The 17,212-nt window shown below is 39.8% G+C and overlaps 1 pseudogene; it reads right to left on the bottom strand.

Annotated features, from left to right (window-relative positions):
• Window positions 1-5,950: 5,950 nt before the first annotated feature.
• Window positions 5,951-9,836, bottom strand: LOC137970222 (sodium/potassium/calcium exchanger 5 pseudogene; annotated as a pseudogene).
• Window positions 9,837-17,212: the final 7,376 nt, after the last annotated feature.

The raw sequence follows: 17,212 nt of genomic DNA, 5'->3' as shown, positions 1-17,212 counted from the left end.
TAGCAACTGAAACAAATTTTAAGTTAAAATTTGTTTCAGTTGCTAATTCACCATCGTCATGACTAATAACATTATTTTATTGTTCCTTACAGACTTGGGATCTTCTTCGAATAACAGACCCTTTGCATAAATGGCGCCCAAATTTGAATAACAATACTTGATACATCCTTAGCATCGTGTTTATGTTTCAAGACAAAGGATTTTCTCATGTGAGGATGTATCAAGTAGTGGTATTCAAATTTGGGCGCCATTTATGCAAAGGGTCTATTGCACATAGTTTTCTTTCATTCTGTAAGTGGTTTTTTACAAGCATTTCACACGATGGCAGATATTTCATCAGCCTATTTCGAATGAGTCGCAGTGCACTGGAGTCGATTTTCAGTGTTCAGTAAACCGGCACACAGGTAGCGGGAACTTGTCTGCCATTGCTACTCGCCAGCATTGGGAAGTCTAATCAACAGGAAAAGCTTCATTAAAAACAATAATTTAGAAAAGGGTTACAGAGATTTCAGCTTAAACTTGGATTGGGGGGGGGGGAGGGGATCAAGTTCAGGTGCAGTCCAGATTTTTATTAAGTTCACTATCATTTCCAGAAATCTGTGCCCAATTATTGTTCCACCTCACGTCGTGCAGTCCTCATTAGCAGGGAGGCAAAGTAGTTATGCCTTTACAATCATTCCTGTTACGTTTGGGGATTATTGCACGCAGCGTAAGCTTGGTTTATAATTGCTTTGGACACAGCTGCTACAGCTCAGGACATTTCTACTCGATAAATTCAATCTGTGATGGAAATGAAGTGTGCGATGAAGTGCATGGTGCTACTGACTGCTGTATACCTAGATACATAACAAGTAGCGCCGTCACTAGGTACAGAATGCAGTGTCCAATTTGTAAGTGCTATTTTTTGGCTTTACAAAGTCAAGTAATTTTGCTGAGCTACAATAGTCTTGGAGCTGAGTGATGTTCAACAGCCAGCCTATGGAGTACTCACTCGCTGTAACGGGTCAGTTGGATCTTTTTGCAGACAAATGGTCTCTGTCCTGTGATTGGCAGTGATGTCCTCAATGACAGTGGTGCCATCATGATAATAGCTGATACCCCCCCAAAAAGTCTCATTCAAGCTTACACCCGAATGTTGCTGGAGCAAAATAATGTAGTTCTAGATCTTGGTACATTTACATAGGTACAGTATAGTCAAGATTGGGTTGGAACAGGAAAAAGTTCCTCTTGAAGACAATCGAAGGTTAAGTGAAGTATTTATTGCAATTTAGCAAGATCATTGGATGATAATTTTATGTTTAGTAAACACTTAAAGGAGCTCCTTTCTACCAACTGAGACTTCAAAGTAAAAAACCTTGCACTCAACCATTACTTCCTGCATATTTTTTATCACTTGTGTCAAGTTTTAGTTGACAAACATATTTGTAATATTTAATGACAATTAAAACATATACAAAAATTGGACATGAACCACGACGTTCAGGATATGAAACAAGATGTTTTATTTCTATAATTCTTGTTTACTTCCTGACGTTTACAGAGCCGTGATGCTTGAATGATGCTGAGTGGCCTTAACAATAAAGTTTTTGTCAGAAAAGATTGTATTTGTTGAACAATTGAACATAATGGAACACTTTTTCCTTGTTAACAAAATTGAGTGTGAATTTGAGTGAAATTACGCCAGCAATATTATTTTATTCTCTATTTACAGTAGATTTATAACATGGGATACAAAAAACCGTTTACTTTCGTTTTTTGTCGCCAAAGAATAAGCTTTCAAACGCGGTCAAGGCATCTCATCAGCATCGTCAACTTTCCCCCGATTCTGGCATTATGAAATTCATTAATTCTTGTGTTTCTAAGCTCAAGCAAGTCAGATGCAACCTCTGCCTCTGTAATTGATGCAGCAGAGAACCCTGCTTGTCTGTAAGACGGAATATTTTTCTTAAATGATTCCACAGCCAGGGTAGAAAACATTCGACAAAATTCACACACAAGCAGTTGAAATCATTCTGTTTTTCTGTATCGCTTAATAAATGTTTAACAAACCGCAACCGTTGAACGATGATTCTTGCATCCTTCAGTAGAGTTTTTCGAGTTATTCCTCCACTCTGCTTGACTCTTCTTTTCAGAAGATTCATGGTGTGAGATCTTTCATTTCGTCATCATTAACTGATGTATTTTTCATTTCCTTCTTCGCTCTTTTCTTCGCAGTACGCTTGCCGGAAGGTCTATCGGTATCCTATGTGGCTGTTTTCCCTTCCTTTTTCCTTGACTTGATTAGGGAGCAATTTCTTCCTCACCAATGCTCTGAGAAGATGTGCTAACCTAAAGAAACACCGATCGCAAAAATCCAACCTTTCGTTGTGTTCATCACTTGAAGGGTCTTCCGCCATTGCTTAGCTGTCGAGCTGTCTGGGAACATCAAGATCACCGACCTGTGACGTAGACTTTATTCTAATTGGCTATTGCAAACAGAGCGCGCGAAATTAGCAACCCACAGCAGTCTAAAAATAGGGAGAGGTAGGCTCCAACTAATGGGTTCCTGGGCTCATTTGTTGAAACTCAAGCACGCTTCCAACAGACCTGTTTATTTTCGTGATTTATGCACGCACTGCGGGCCTATTGGCACCACAGACTTACACTCTTTTAAACAACCCGGTGACATAGTGTGTAGTGCACTGCATTACCACGAAAAATTACTCGATTCTGATTGGTTGATAGCAGTGCTGTTTTTACTGGATTGCCTATGGCAATCCAGTCAGAAAATGAGGGGCGCTTACAATTCGTCCAAATGTTCCGGAAATTCCGGTACAAAATCAAATGGTACGGAATGTTTTGAAAAATTCGTTTCGAGAATTTCGGTCGATCTCTGGAGGTTGTCCTTTTTCTCGAAAATTTGACAATTCCGGGAATGTCTGTTCCATTTGACACTATGCACCGCTCGGGATCGGATATATAGCAGGGACAGTTTCAAAATATTCAAATCTCGTTTTATGACGCTATTACTTCGGGTAGCCATCTTGATTATTTCGAAGACACAATTTGCTTCAAAAGAAGGGAGACGTGAAACGATTTTAATTGCAATGAACTCGTGCATTACAGTTTGTCATAAAGGATGCACCAATCAGACTGGAAGCGTGGTACAATCTTCCATGCACTGAAGTGTGCCGCATGGGGCATGAAGGAAAAGCAGGTCATAGATCATAGTAAAAGGTGGTTTACAACCAATCTCTAGAGACTCAGATAACAATAATGTAATGTACAATTGCTAGTGGACGAACAAAACGAGCCAATGAGAGATCTTTTGTTTTCGCCCATCAACATGTCAGCGATGACGTAACGTGAAAACCATCTATATATACTGGATAAACCTAAGACTATCACAGGCACTAACCTTAAGCCTAAGCAGTGTCTTACGTCCTTATTAGGGTTAAGGTTAACATTATTAAAGGGATGGGGTTGTTTACTCAGAGTCGTCTAACAAGTCCATGGCCAATAAAAGTGTCGTGGGGTCAGCCATATTCCAGTACTGTATCGAGTTTGGATTTGGCGCCCACTCATGAACGAGACTGTCTAGGAACCGGTGTGGCAACCAACGGGAAAAAAATCGTTCCACTCGCCGAGTGAAATTTTCAAAATTTCACACTGAAATTTTTGGTCGGATTTTTTTACGGTGTGGGGAAAATGGAAATAGGTCTTTCCTGTCACTCCCCTTCTAAGTATTGTCTTTGTGCGTATTTTTGGTAGGTCTCAGTGGGTAGTAGAAATGCGTAGATTTTATCCGGTGAACATAGTAGAATATTTAATTAACCTGCAAGGGCGTCGAAGTCATTGTAACGCGAGTGGCGTCTTAGTGGATCTTTGAACAAAATATACCCTTATGGAGCTCAAGAATGGAACGTCAATTGGATGAACAAGACAGGCGGTAAAAAATAAATATCTGGAACCTTTTCCTTGAATAATGAAGCCCAAAATAGACAACAAGCTTTCTTTCAAAAAATTCTTCACTGTCACATTTCCAAATTATGTTTTTTATCTGAACTGAAGACTTCTCCCAGCGTTTTATGACTTCGTTGGACAGCTCAGTATCCCACGCTTTTTTATATTTTTTATTTAAACATATTTTTTTAAAGGAGTTCGCCCCAAGAGCATACACTTTGCTCATCTAGGGGGCTCACTTCTAAATAAATTTTACATTAATAAAGAATGCATAAATTTTTTTCAAAGACTAAAAATTGCTCTCGCCCTACGGTATCGTGCAATTTAGTTCGCTTTTGAAAAAAAAAATTACTCGTGCTTATTTATACCAAATTGCACTCGAAATCATCTGATTACCTATACAAATTGCACTTCACTCAGTTCAATTACCATTTTAATCAGAATCAGGAGGTGTTGTATCACACTTGGGCCCAGGTCCAGGGGCTTGATTAACAGGCGGAAGGCATGTGCCAGGAAAGGCCAAGCCAAAGAAAAAGGACTGAAGCCGGATCCCACATTTCTTTGTTACTTCAGGCAAAGACAACTAACATTAAAACTTTTAAAGTTGGATCTGATTATTTATTTCCTCAGGCAAAGTAAAAAATAACCAGAGCCGGATAGTATAGATGTTTTTCCTTGAAGTTAAGTTCCGTCATCTCTGCCGCGATAGGCTCGATTTGGAAAGCCGGTTGGGGTTAGGGTTATTGATCCCAATTAGATTCACGCCCAATTTTGATATCCAACACAAAGGTGTCCCTTTAAGTCAAAGCAAGCCTTTGTTACCTATTTCCAACAATAAGGTAAGGGTAAAGATAAGCGTTATTTTTAGCTTAGGATAGATGCAGTAGTTTAACCTTACTTGAGGAGCAAGTTACATCTGGGGGAAACTTTGTGACGTCAATTGTCTGTATTCTGAGACACGAGTGATGTTGAAGTTGGGAAGAAGAGCAAATGGACACTTTATGACGCTTATTGAAATCGGCATGGATCTAATTACGGTCAATCGTTATGGGAAGCGAGATTTTGCAGAGGCAGAGGGTCGTAAGACAGAGATAGGGGAAAGATGCACGCGTCGCCGAAGGGGAGGTGGGAGGGGCAAAAAAAAATTCACACTGGACCAGAACGGCGTAACTTGGCGAAAGAGACCGAAAACCAGAGAAGGTTTGCATAAATAGGCAAATAAGTTCCCTGGAGACTTGAATAGCATTGTCTCCTAAACCCTGAGGTGTTACAAGGATACCGGCTTTGCGCGCAGGCTAAATCCGTGGTTATTTTGACAGTGAAAATACTGGACTTATCAAGACTTAATATCTGCAAACGAGTCAAACAATAAACCCAAAGCCGTTTCTGCATGGTCAGTGGCAAAGTCAATATTTAATAGAGTTAACTGAATAGAGGGTAATGTGAAGAGCTAGATTTCTACCCCATATGAACCATGTGAGCGTTAGCCCTACTGATGGAAATGGGCCCACACAAGGACAGAGAAAAACCCCGACCACGTAACCTTTCCTTGTACTTGTCAATATTTAATACAGTGGTATCTTCGAACATGCTATTTACAGTAAAATGAGCGCACCGTCGCCCTCAGGTTTGTCAGTTGAATTACTGTTACGAGTTATCGACGTTAAATATGGTTACTTTACTTTACTTTGCTTCAAGGTGTACAGGGCCCGTGGGGAGGATATATGATACAAGTTGCTTGGCAACGGGGGAAAGGATAACTGAAAAATGAGCGTTTTAGGCAGGAACCGAGCCCACGAACTCCATAACACCGGTCGAAAGCTCTACCTATCGAGCTACTAGAACTCACTGGAGAGCTAGATTGTTTATCTAGGTCCTGAAAGGTCCTCTTACGGAGGTCGTAGGTTCGATTCCAGCCTAGGACTCTGATTTTGCCCGTTGCCAACCAACTTGTATCATATATCCTCCCCACGGGCCCTGCACACCTTTCCATCATTCATGTACAAATCCATTTCAAGGGACATTAAAATGTAACCCATGCTTGTCACTGAATAAGAGCAAACCATTCTCAAAAATTGCCTACGCTTATTTCAGGAATTTTGCACGCATTGCATTCCGCACGATTACTAAACGGACAGTTCTGCATGCAAGCCAATCCCCCATCTAACTAACCCTTAATTGTAATGGACGTCAAACATTGGTGGCTGCATTAACCATGTTTTCAACTATATCTGTTTTTCTCTCATGTTATAAGCAGCCATGATTTTCAGCCAGGAAGAGAAGTTTTGATGGCGTTGAAAGAGAGCTCAATTGCCTGAGGATTAATAGGTCAGTATAGTCCTAAAGAAACTGCTGTGCTTTGTCTGCCAAGCCTGCCGTTTGCCGCTAACATGATGCTGAATTTCTCTATACTATACTATTTTTACCCACGACTCTGTGTCAAGTCACTTTTAAGTCGTCTTAATATCACGCTAATGAGGAGATTAAATTCTGAAGAAAATGTGGCTCTGCCTCGGTGTTCGCCCTTCGTCAGGGGCACCCAACGAATCTGTTCCTCACATTATCTGTTCCCCAGAGGAATCTTGCTGGCTGGCAAAAATACAGGTGTTTCAATTAGCTGGCTGGGAAATTTTGTTATTGATAGAGGTTTTTCCTGGGAATTACCAACTTTTTCTAGCATTTCAACCCGAGCTGGCTGTAGAAACTCTGAAGACTGAGGACGACTAAAAAAAAAAAAAAAAAAGAACCATTTTCCTCTCCCAGAGAGTAGTCACAAACATACGACGGCTGGTCAGAGTGATTGCGCGTTCCCTCTCCCAGAGAATAGTCACAAGTGACTAGTGATTGCGCTTGCGGAAAAAACCTGTTTTGTCCCGGTTTCATACATGCCAACTCTCCCGGATTATCCGGGCGTCTCCCGGATACGGAACGAATCTCCCGGTCTCCCGTACGGGTCATTAAATCTCCCGGATAAAAACGACTTTGAACCTTTTACAGACGTTTCTCCATTCTAGACTCAAATTGCATCCCTAAGTTTAAAAAAGATCGATTTTTTCAAACTTGTTTCATTGTTTCTTAATGCATTTCTTCATCTCTGAGTTTCAAACTCACGTTAATAGAACTAAACAAAATGACTTCCTTTAGCTATCATAGCCATATAACCGATTGTTTGATTGGATCTCCGATTCACCAATAAAAATTCTTGACATAAGTACCCTGTTTTCCCGCAAATTCACAATGGTGGCAGAATATTCTTGTATTCTGAAGGAGCTGCTGGGGGATGGGTGGGTGCGTTTAGGGGGGGGGGGAGGAGGGGAGAGGGAGCGGGTAGGTTGATCGAGGGGGGAGGGGTGGGGAGACCGGTTCGGTCGTTTTGGATCGAGGGATTTGAAAGCGAGCGGAATTCCTGGCTGGGAAATAAATTTGATCAGCTGGCTGGGAAACCAACCAATTTTATCTAGCTGGCTGGGAAATTTCTTGTGTGTCTTGCTGGGAAAAAGGAACAGATAATGTTTTCCCAGCAACACTGAAAAACACCTGAAAATGCCTTAACCCTTTAAGCCCCGAGGGGTTCCCCATTGACGAGTAAAATCGTCTGGCGTTAGACAGAGTAAAATCTATAAGTGCCATTTGGCACTATCGGGGCTGAAAGGGTTAAACGGGGACATAGTTTTTTTACGCTGTTAGCTTAACCCTTTAAGTCCCAAGGGGTTCCCCATTGACGAGTAAAATCGTCTGGCGTTAGACAGAGTAAAATCTATAAGTGCCATTTGGCACTATCGGGGCTGAAAGGGTTAATAACATTTATTTTCATTAACTGGGGTATAATAATACAATTTACAACAAATTGGTCGTTGGGTGCCCCTGCTTCGTCAGCTCCTAAATCTTCCTTATGGTGGTTTATTTACAGTTGCCAACTCATTGTTCTTGCCAGAGGTTTAGTTAGGGTCAACAACATGGCCACTATTGCAACCCATAAAAACCAACGATAGTTGAAATAAGTTACGAGGTACACATCTTTAAGCTAAATTGCCCAAACATGTTTATCCCAAAAAGGACAAAAATAGCTGTAAACGAAAGGTACAGTATTATGAATGCAATTCCAAGGCACTTGTTCAAGTACCATTTGTTGAACATTATAATTACAAAAGGGAGGACCACAGCTGCATAAAGACAAAGAGTGGTAAACGTCATTCCTTTACTCATAACAGTGACTTGGCCTCCCATATCAACCACTGTTGTTTGTAGAAGCCAGGGAAACCCAAGGCAAAATAAAACATTAAACATGTTGCTTCCATTTGCTTGGGAAACAGCCATGTCACCCTCCCCTTGCCAGGTAACGACCAAGCTAGATAAAGCACTTGGCGCACTGCTTGCTGCTGCCATGAAAGTTAATCCCATGACAGCATCTGGGATATCGAGAGTAAAGCCAATGATTGCAACCATCCAAACTAATAGATAGCAGAGCAATGACATCCAAACCAAAGAGATAAGGAAAGTGAGCAAGCACCAATTTTCCCACCTGCCCTTTCGACAGTCAGGAATGGTCACGGAATACAAGCATATGAATGGTAACATAATCACCCATTGAATCGAAGACATTATATTATAAATAACTGAGTTTTGAGGATCGTTATTTGAGCGAATGACTTGAATTTCGTGAACAGCACTGCCTCGCATGGTGTCTTCATCACCGCTGTCGTCTGTTGGGATAAGTTTCTTGTTTTCACTTTCAGTAAGTTCTGTTTCTACGTCAACGAATCTTTTCGTGTGTGATTCAGTTCCCTTAAATATTCTCTCGAGGCTATTATTATAGCACATGACAACGCAATAGAGAAAGTATAATGACAACAACCCTGCAGCTTCGTACCAATAAACTTTTCTGTCGTACGTGACCACAGTCAATGCCGTGACACTTACTAGGTTACCTAAGTTGTCACGCACGAGAGGCCATCGTGATAGACGAAGCGTGGAGCTGGCGAACAGACCACAGATTGCCACGATAAAAAGCGAATCAAATGCCATACTTCCTGCCATAGTTGCTAATCCAATGTCGCTCTTTGTAATGAAAACGCCGATGATAGATGTGCACAGTTGGGAGCCAGAGGTTGCCATGGCCATCAATGTTGCTCCACAAACATCACGGTTTAAGTGTAATTTGCGGCCCATCTTCTCCACAGACGGAACGAAGTAGTGATTGCACAGGATAGTTAAACCAATGAACATATATACCGCGAGAAACAAGTGTACGATAGCCCCACCGTGTACTCGCATTTCCTGACTCATAAAATCACCTGGAAAATTGTCCATGGATGGCTTGGAACATGGCAAACTTAGTTTTCCCATGGAAGTCGGATTCGAATTGTTTTCGTTCGCAGGAGTTTCCGCTATTCTTCTGGTTCGACTGGGAGCTTCAACTCCAGTATCGCCGTCTTCTGTTTGCTGCGAGAGCGTCAGGGCTTTGGAGGTATAAAACAATCCAGGAAACAATAACCAGATAAAAACAAAAGGTACAGCAAATTGAGAACAATTTTCTAGGAATTTCATTTTGGGTAAAAACGGCTTGATGCTCTTCGCGTTGTTTTAAACGGGAACTGGAAATGGACTTAAGGCAACAAAGTGAAATTCAGCACTGACTTTCGTGCGTGAATCAAATAGATGTCACGTGTGAGTGTTTGAAGCATGTGAGTGAACAGGGCACCCAACGAGGTTATAGTTCAAAATCACTTAAACATAGCATTGTTAAACGTATTTTCGTATTTAAACGGTAGATATAGGCATATTTTTATCCCCTAAAATTTTTTCATCTGTTCGGGTTCCCTAGCTGAAAGTCTAGTGATCCGAAAATTATAGGGATCAAAACTTACCTTTTCGAAAATTTCAGCCAGAAAAAAGGCTACCGTAAAATTCTTGGTGACCTTTTTAGAGAAAAAATGTTTTAGATGTTCGAAAATCCTAGGACAGGCAGGCAAGCAAGGAATTTTAAAAAAATGATGAATAAATCGTCTTCCTAACAGATATTTTCCGAAAATTGACGTTGGGTGCCCTCTAGTGAGGGTTAAAGTGAGCGGCTATTGTGTGCACCCAATTGCAATGACTTGACACTGGCAATATTTTCTAGTATTGAATTACCAGTTAAACGATCATACATCTCCGATATCGAAAAGAAGTTGTGGATCTTCGGAATGAGAAAAAAGAAAAGAAAAGAAAAGTAAAGGAAAATTGCCTGTTAACACAAAAACATGACAAATAATTTTATGCCAAAACCACGTGCTACACACACACAAAAGTCGAAAAGCCATTGGATTGGATTTCGAGTTGGACTTCGAGTTGCTAAAAATTAACCTGATTACAATTTTTGCTCAGTGTTGCTACATGTTTGTTTTCAGTTTGCTAAATTAAATGTTTGCTTTTGGAACAAAAGGTCGCAAATTCGTTTTTTCGTAAAGTGACTTTAACTTTCCAGCGTTGTGCAGTTACTATTAAAGCATCAGTAGACGGAAGTAGCTCGTGGACATAGTATATGTATGAGAAATAGTGAAAAACCACTGGCCAAATATCCACTTATTTCACGTCGCCTCTGCTGATTTAAATTCATGAAAGTTCTTTTAAAAGGAAAATTTAGAAAATCTCTCGAAGTTACGGTATTTTTAAGGCTCGTAAAGTGCGGGCACGTCAGGTCAAGTGAGGAACAACTCATAGTACCACTGAATCAAGCAAGAGGAGAGGACAAAACACAGAGCGCTACTCCATGGCGTATCCTATGGAGTACCTCTAAAAATTATTTATTAGTAAAATTAAATACTTTATCAACATGATGAGGCATTTAGATGCGCATTACCTTTATTTCTTTAATTTCCAGCTCACCGATTGTTACAGTTCAATGCAGTTTACGAATTGGCCGCCATCTTGAAATTTCGTAGTTATTTCATGATGTATCCCGTATTGTAGTGTATTTAGCCAAATAATCATACAAATCCGTATACCCCTGTATTTCTATACAGACCCGTGTATGCCCATAATATACCCATGTATGCGAGCATTAAAATACCGTAACTTCTAGAGATTTTCCAAATTTTCCATTTAAAGGAACTTTCATGAATTTAAATCAACAGAGGCGATCTGAAATAGGTGGATATTTGGCCAGTGGTTTTTCACTGTTTCTTTAGTCTTTTTATTGTGCGCAAAGATCACCAACAAAAACGGTGAAAGCCGCTATAAACAGCCCTCTGCAGCCACAAGAGTCCGGATGGCGTTAACTTTGTGATATAGCTGTCTCATTCCGTAGATAGAAATCCAAAGCTTGCTGCTGTAAATCATAACATGATTATCTGTTCAATATTGCAAAACTTTGTGTAGAATTTCCTACGAAAACCGATTTCAGCGAGTGTTTTCCTCTCCGATTCGCAAAACGTGCAAATTTGGCAACAGTGATTTTCATGTGATCTACCGAAAAGAGCGTGTTCAGACAAAAAAACACTTGTTGTTACGCAATCTTTTTAACAGCTGACTGAAACACAAAGGAACTATTTGGACGAGGTATTGGCAAAAAGAATTGCGAAATAATGCCATACTAAAGCAATACTTTTACACTTCACATGGTATTTTCTTGACCAATTATGTAACTGAAACAGAAGTCAAGAAAGTGGCGTTCCCAGGTTGCATGTGACAAGCGCTTGAGTTGTTAAAGGTCCTTTTGTCGCCTTATCGTAATTGACACCGTAGTCACACTGACAAACGAAGGAGATCATCAAATGGATTTTAGCAAAATGTCGCCGTATTAAGCTTATTGTGCTTTTTGAAAACATTATGCCCAAAAAATTTGGCTAAATGTTTTGAAAAAAATACGTTCAGTAAACAAAAAGGATTCATGGTAACGAAAATAGAGCCAGAGCCTATGTTTCTCTCTGCTGCGCCTCAGGGAAACATTGAGGTTCTCGGGAAACAAAATGAACTGTTTCCCTCGGGACCAGTCATTAAGTGTTTATTTTTTTGGAGGGGGGGGGGGGGGGGGGAGCAAAAAACAATAAAGAAAATAAAAAAGAAAGGAATCATTTCTGATGTTTACCCTGATTAAAGACTAATGGTTATTTCTGCACAGTGTGGGAGTGTACAAAATTTTAACATGTCAGTTTTCCTAGATTATGACACCTTAGTAATTTTTTTTTTCATTTCAAAATACAATATCCTTCCCAATTCGCTCTTGCTTTAAGAGCTGTTTCACTTAACGGCAATGTTAAGCAAACGTGAATTGCTTAACACGATGCAAATATTAATGTGACGTAATAAATTACCATGCCAACAAAAGAACCATCTAAAAACGCCCTATATATTGTATTTAAGGGCTTATATCTTTAAAACGAACTCGATGACCCGTATTTTTTTCTTGCTGAAAAGTAATTAGCAGGCTAAGATGAAACGTTCTGCAAAGTTACAAAAAATTCTGTGGAGTGGATTCAGAGCCACCTTAAAATTTTCCAATTGTGAAGGTGGCTATGAATCTGCTCGAGAGAATTTTTTTAGCATTGCAGAGATTTTATCTTTTGCGTGCTAATCACTCTCCAGCGATAAAAATGGGGGTCACCGAGTTTGTTTTAAGACAAAATATAAGGTGTTTTTAGATGGCTATTTGTCGCCATGGTAACCTATTACGTCACATCTATTAGTGCATCTTGTTAAGCAATTATTGGTGTTTCATATGATACTATAACATTGCCGTTTAGTGAAGCAGTTGGGTAGATTCAATCCTCCCCAATAGTACAGTTTGTTGAAGGTAATAAAACTGGTTTGAGACACCTTAAAACGAAATCATTAAATTTTCCCTTCGACCGTGCCGTTCACAACCTTGCTCTTGAATCGGTGGATTCATTTGCACGTGGAAAATGATAAAGTGTAGTTTATATTATAAAGTGAACGGGAATTGGCTGCTGGATAGAATATACTTTTCAGGGCTTTTGTAGTTCAAGAACAGTGCATAAAAATTATTTATTATCCTATAGTTGGCTGCTTATCAAAACGCATTGTATGCAAGGCTTCAAATTGCATTGTTGTACTAAAGTCAGAAATGACCACGCCAATAATAGTTACGACTTACTAAGAAGCAAAAGGAACTAATCACTCTTCTCTGAACCTCGATGTCATTTCGTTTGTTTTATACCCCTAAGCCTCAAAGCCAAGCTAGTATTTAAACGTATCAAAATAAGTCTATTTCTAAATTAAACTTGCCGCAGTTATGGCTTGTCACTTGACTTTCTCTCGGTTCTTCTCGGAGGGTGACGATCTTGGGCGAGAGTTGACGGTCATCACAAGCGCTTTAACCTATTTAAGGTCTAATTATCATCAAACCATTAGGTCTATTTCTATCTTCCCCTTTCTTTTCTAAAAACTCTTAAATGTCAGAAGTGGCCCAATCCTCAATTTGATTGCGCCTGCAAAGAGTATTAAAATTTTCGTCTTCTCTTGTTTTCATTTGATCTTGGGTTTCAAAGGTGTATTGCAAAAAACAAAAAACAAAAACCAATAATTTCAATGCAGTTTTCTTTTTTATCGTGGGGAATTTGTCGGTAGAAGGTATGTTCCGGGTTAACTGTTTTTCTTTTAGTTGTGCTTTTAAAACTTACTTCGTTTCCTTAGCCCTATTTAAAAAATGAGGAGGGTAGCACAATTCCTACACTTTTTGGGCATTGTAATCGTAGAATATAAAAAAAACATACAAAGTTAACAGGAAAATTGTCCTGTTGCACTGAGCTTCCGTTTTAATATAGTTGTAAAATTTACCAGCTAAGGGTTTAAATGTAATGACTGTTGCGTTATAAGGAAAACAATATTTTAAGTTTAAATCCTCTCTCGAAATTCGTGACTCCATTCCATTCTGATAATAACTAATTAGGCAAACCATTTCAGGGGCCTGTTTCACGAAAGTCCCGAGAACTTTTCGGGCCCGAAAAGCAAGTTGTCAAACTGCAATCTGCTTATTTTGAAAAGCTGATTGCGAAGTTTGATGGCCGGGAACCTCGGCGTTGCGAAGATATAAAGGGAATCATGGCACCCGAAATAGGCCCGAAAACTTTCGGGACTTTTGAGAAACAGGCCACAGGTCCGTGATCATTTGCGGTCCAATTTGGGGACCCTTTTCGGTCCGGAAATCATTTGTGATCCAATTTGGGGATCATTTCCAGGGCGGCCTGTACAGACGGCTGCTTACATTCTAACGACGTTCCTTTCCCACTATTTTCATGGTCTGTAAAAACAACCAAAAATTTGATGAGGAATAAGGGTGTGACGAAAATTATTCATTGGGATTTCTGACAGTCCCATGTCGGTATTTGGATTGAAAGGCCGGAAAAAGCTGTGGACGAAATCTTGACCGCCCAAGAAAGAGCTCTTACTTTCGGCAATAGTACTCATAATTTTGCAATAGTAGTGCTTGAAACTATTTGTGCATTTGCCGCGTTTCTGGCCGCAAGTCGAATCTGCGTTTTGCGAGGCAAAACTTGGTCTATCGTAACAGAAAACCTCGTCATTAATTACGTCTTCGGTTTTCTATTGACGTGGTGAGATTTTGAATAGACTTTTGTTTTCTCTGGTTTCACCTCTGTTTATCTGCATAGTCAGTTGGTGGCGCTGTGACATCGGCTTTGATTTTGAATTTGGCGCGACTGAATTAATTTAAGTTTTACACGGTAGTAGTAGCCTTGGGATTTTATGATACCGTTGACAACCAAGAAATTGAGAAATGGCTCAAATCGCGTCGGTTCTGGAAAATAACCACGCAGAAAGGAAGCTACTCACAATGGCAATAAGGTTAGGTTTTTTCAGTGAGAATTTTTCATATAATTATCTTTTTAAGCCTTTTATCGGGATTCCCATACAAATCCTTATATTTTTGTCGGCAAATGCTCATAATGAGCTTGGGGCGCCTATGATCAAGCATGTTGCTAAGGGCAAAATCAGCTCCTTTCGGCGATTTTCAATTCCTTTCCGTGAACGTTTTTCTGATATGAGGATTGTAATATGTAGCAGCACAATCATCCTTGGTCTCAGTGGAATTTCGGGTCCGATTTGAACTTTTTGGAAGAATTTACAACAGCTTGTGTTTCCGACTGCTTCATCGGAGTTTCCAACCTTGAAGATAAATATGTAGAGAGAAAACAGCGAACCTACAACCCACTGGAATAGCGCTGAAATGGCCAAAGTACGCCACAAAAACACTGATAAAGTATCGAGAAGAAAAGGTAACGACTTTTTGTTCGATTCATGTTCTTTATTTTCGAATCCTAAACACGTTTGCAAATTCCCATACAAAAGCTTATGCTCAAATACATCGTTAGCTTGCAGTGCCTGTGATGACATTAAAAAAATGCGTTGGTTTACCGTGTTTATCACCGTTGTTTGTGTTTTATTGTGAATCAAGCTACAATGGCCAAGCAACAAGAGTTTATATGTTACTTATACGTGGTTGGTTATTCACTGGAGATGATAGAACATGGCCTTTAATAAGTTGGAGCGTGGGGAGGGGTGGGGGAATAACTGTTGCCGGTCAGTTGAATAAAATAACAAGAGAGTGAATTTTGTAAATTTTACCGCTCGGCTAAATGAAAAAAAAAAAAAAAAACAGAAAGGAGATTCCTTGTGATAACTTCCTTCAAAAGTTGGAATTCATTTATGAGTTTTATGTTTTTAAAGTAAGTTTAGTAGGATGTCAGTATGTTATCACTATCCTTATTTGACGGATGGACAAGTAGTATAAACCACAAATGTATGCATAATCAATCTTCTTTTTACAACCTCGTTTGCAGGGTCTCTTTGTCGATCTCTTCTCAACGACAATGGACACCCTGGGAACGAGGTTGAGCTGAGGATTTTATGCCCAAATAAGGGCAAAAATAAGATCAAAGTTGCACGCGCGAGAAAATGCACGAGCTAGGTTACATCCAAATAAGGAATTTTTTCAACTCAAAAAAAAAACCCCAGCTGTGAACCAGAGTTATGCACTTCGATGGCTCTTTTTTGTGAGAAGGGAAAGAGTGGAAATTCTTTCTTGCGGAAAGAGAAATTTCGGACACAACTTTCACGGAATGTCAACTTCCTTCACGGAACGTTTTCCCGGTTAGGAAGATTTATGCGCTGTAATAATAGAATTGTATCCTAAGCCATTGCTGTTTTACTGAAACGTCTGAAAACAAGTGCGACTGAAAACACTTAAAGTTATTATTTTAATGACTAAGAGTTTAAGCTTCATTTATACGGCAAACGTGAAACGGCAGTGACGAAGTGACCATTTTCCGCCTGTTTTTCTCAGTTTGCCATTTTTAGCATGACGGGAAGTGTTTTTATGCTAATTAGGAATGATCGTATCCATTGGCACTCATATCACGGGCAATCATCACCGTTTCATAAAAAATGATGCTTAACCTCTCTACTTCTTAATTAAATCTAAACTTACAACCCAGTTTAACAAAGTGGTACCAAATTGACCAGATTCAACTCTATTAATGGACAATCATGCATCATTTCGGTTTCAAAACTGTGATTGCGGATGCTACAATTTAGGTCAATTGGATCATGAAGGTCGCGGAAAAGACTAACAATGCGTATTCTAAATCAACTGTAGTTTCATCATAAATACTCTTATTTTTAGGCCATTTTAATTTGATCAAAATCAATAAATAATTGTTCATAGCAGTTTGCTTATTGTTTTTGATCAACTGTAGTTGCAATTGACTTTGAACATCATTCTGTGACGTCATGACCGGGATCGGGATTGGCCGATAAAAGCGTTGGGGATTTCGGGATGAAGGGAAACTTTTGGTCGGGATGGCGGGATTGAAGAACCCTATTGGGGACCCTCTTCAAGGTCATGAGCTGCTTCTGGTGTCCATGAGTGTCCTTCGACTATCATTGTTATTCGCCCTTGTCACTCGGCGGCCATACTGTCCCGCGAGACCAAAAGAACTTTGTTTCACCACGCCAAACCTCGCAGTGGAAACCATGGGGGTGAGGCTTGGCGTGGTAAAACAAAGCTTTTTTGGTCCCCCGGGACAATATGACCGCCGTGTAACAAGGGCGAATTAACTATGAGTGGGAGACGTCCGTCATCAGCTCTCTCAATCTTTATAGTCCTAAAATGTTCATCTCAAAAAGAACTGAAACAACGATAAATACTAAGTAAATTGCAATAAATACTGTTCCAAGGCACCTGTTCACGTACCATTTGTTCAAAGTGAGAATGACAAAAGGAGTCAATATAAATCCATAGAGACATGAAATG

Source organism: Montipora foliosa, chromosome 9 (assembly GCF_036669935.1).
Source record: "Montipora foliosa isolate CH-2021 chromosome 9, ASM3666993v2, whole genome shotgun sequence".
Taxonomy (NCBI): domain Eukaryota; kingdom Metazoa; phylum Cnidaria; class Anthozoa; order Scleractinia; family Acroporidae; genus Montipora; species Montipora foliosa.
The sequence above is the reverse complement of the archived record's forward strand: the minus strand, read 5'-3'. Positions and strand labels throughout refer to the sequence as shown.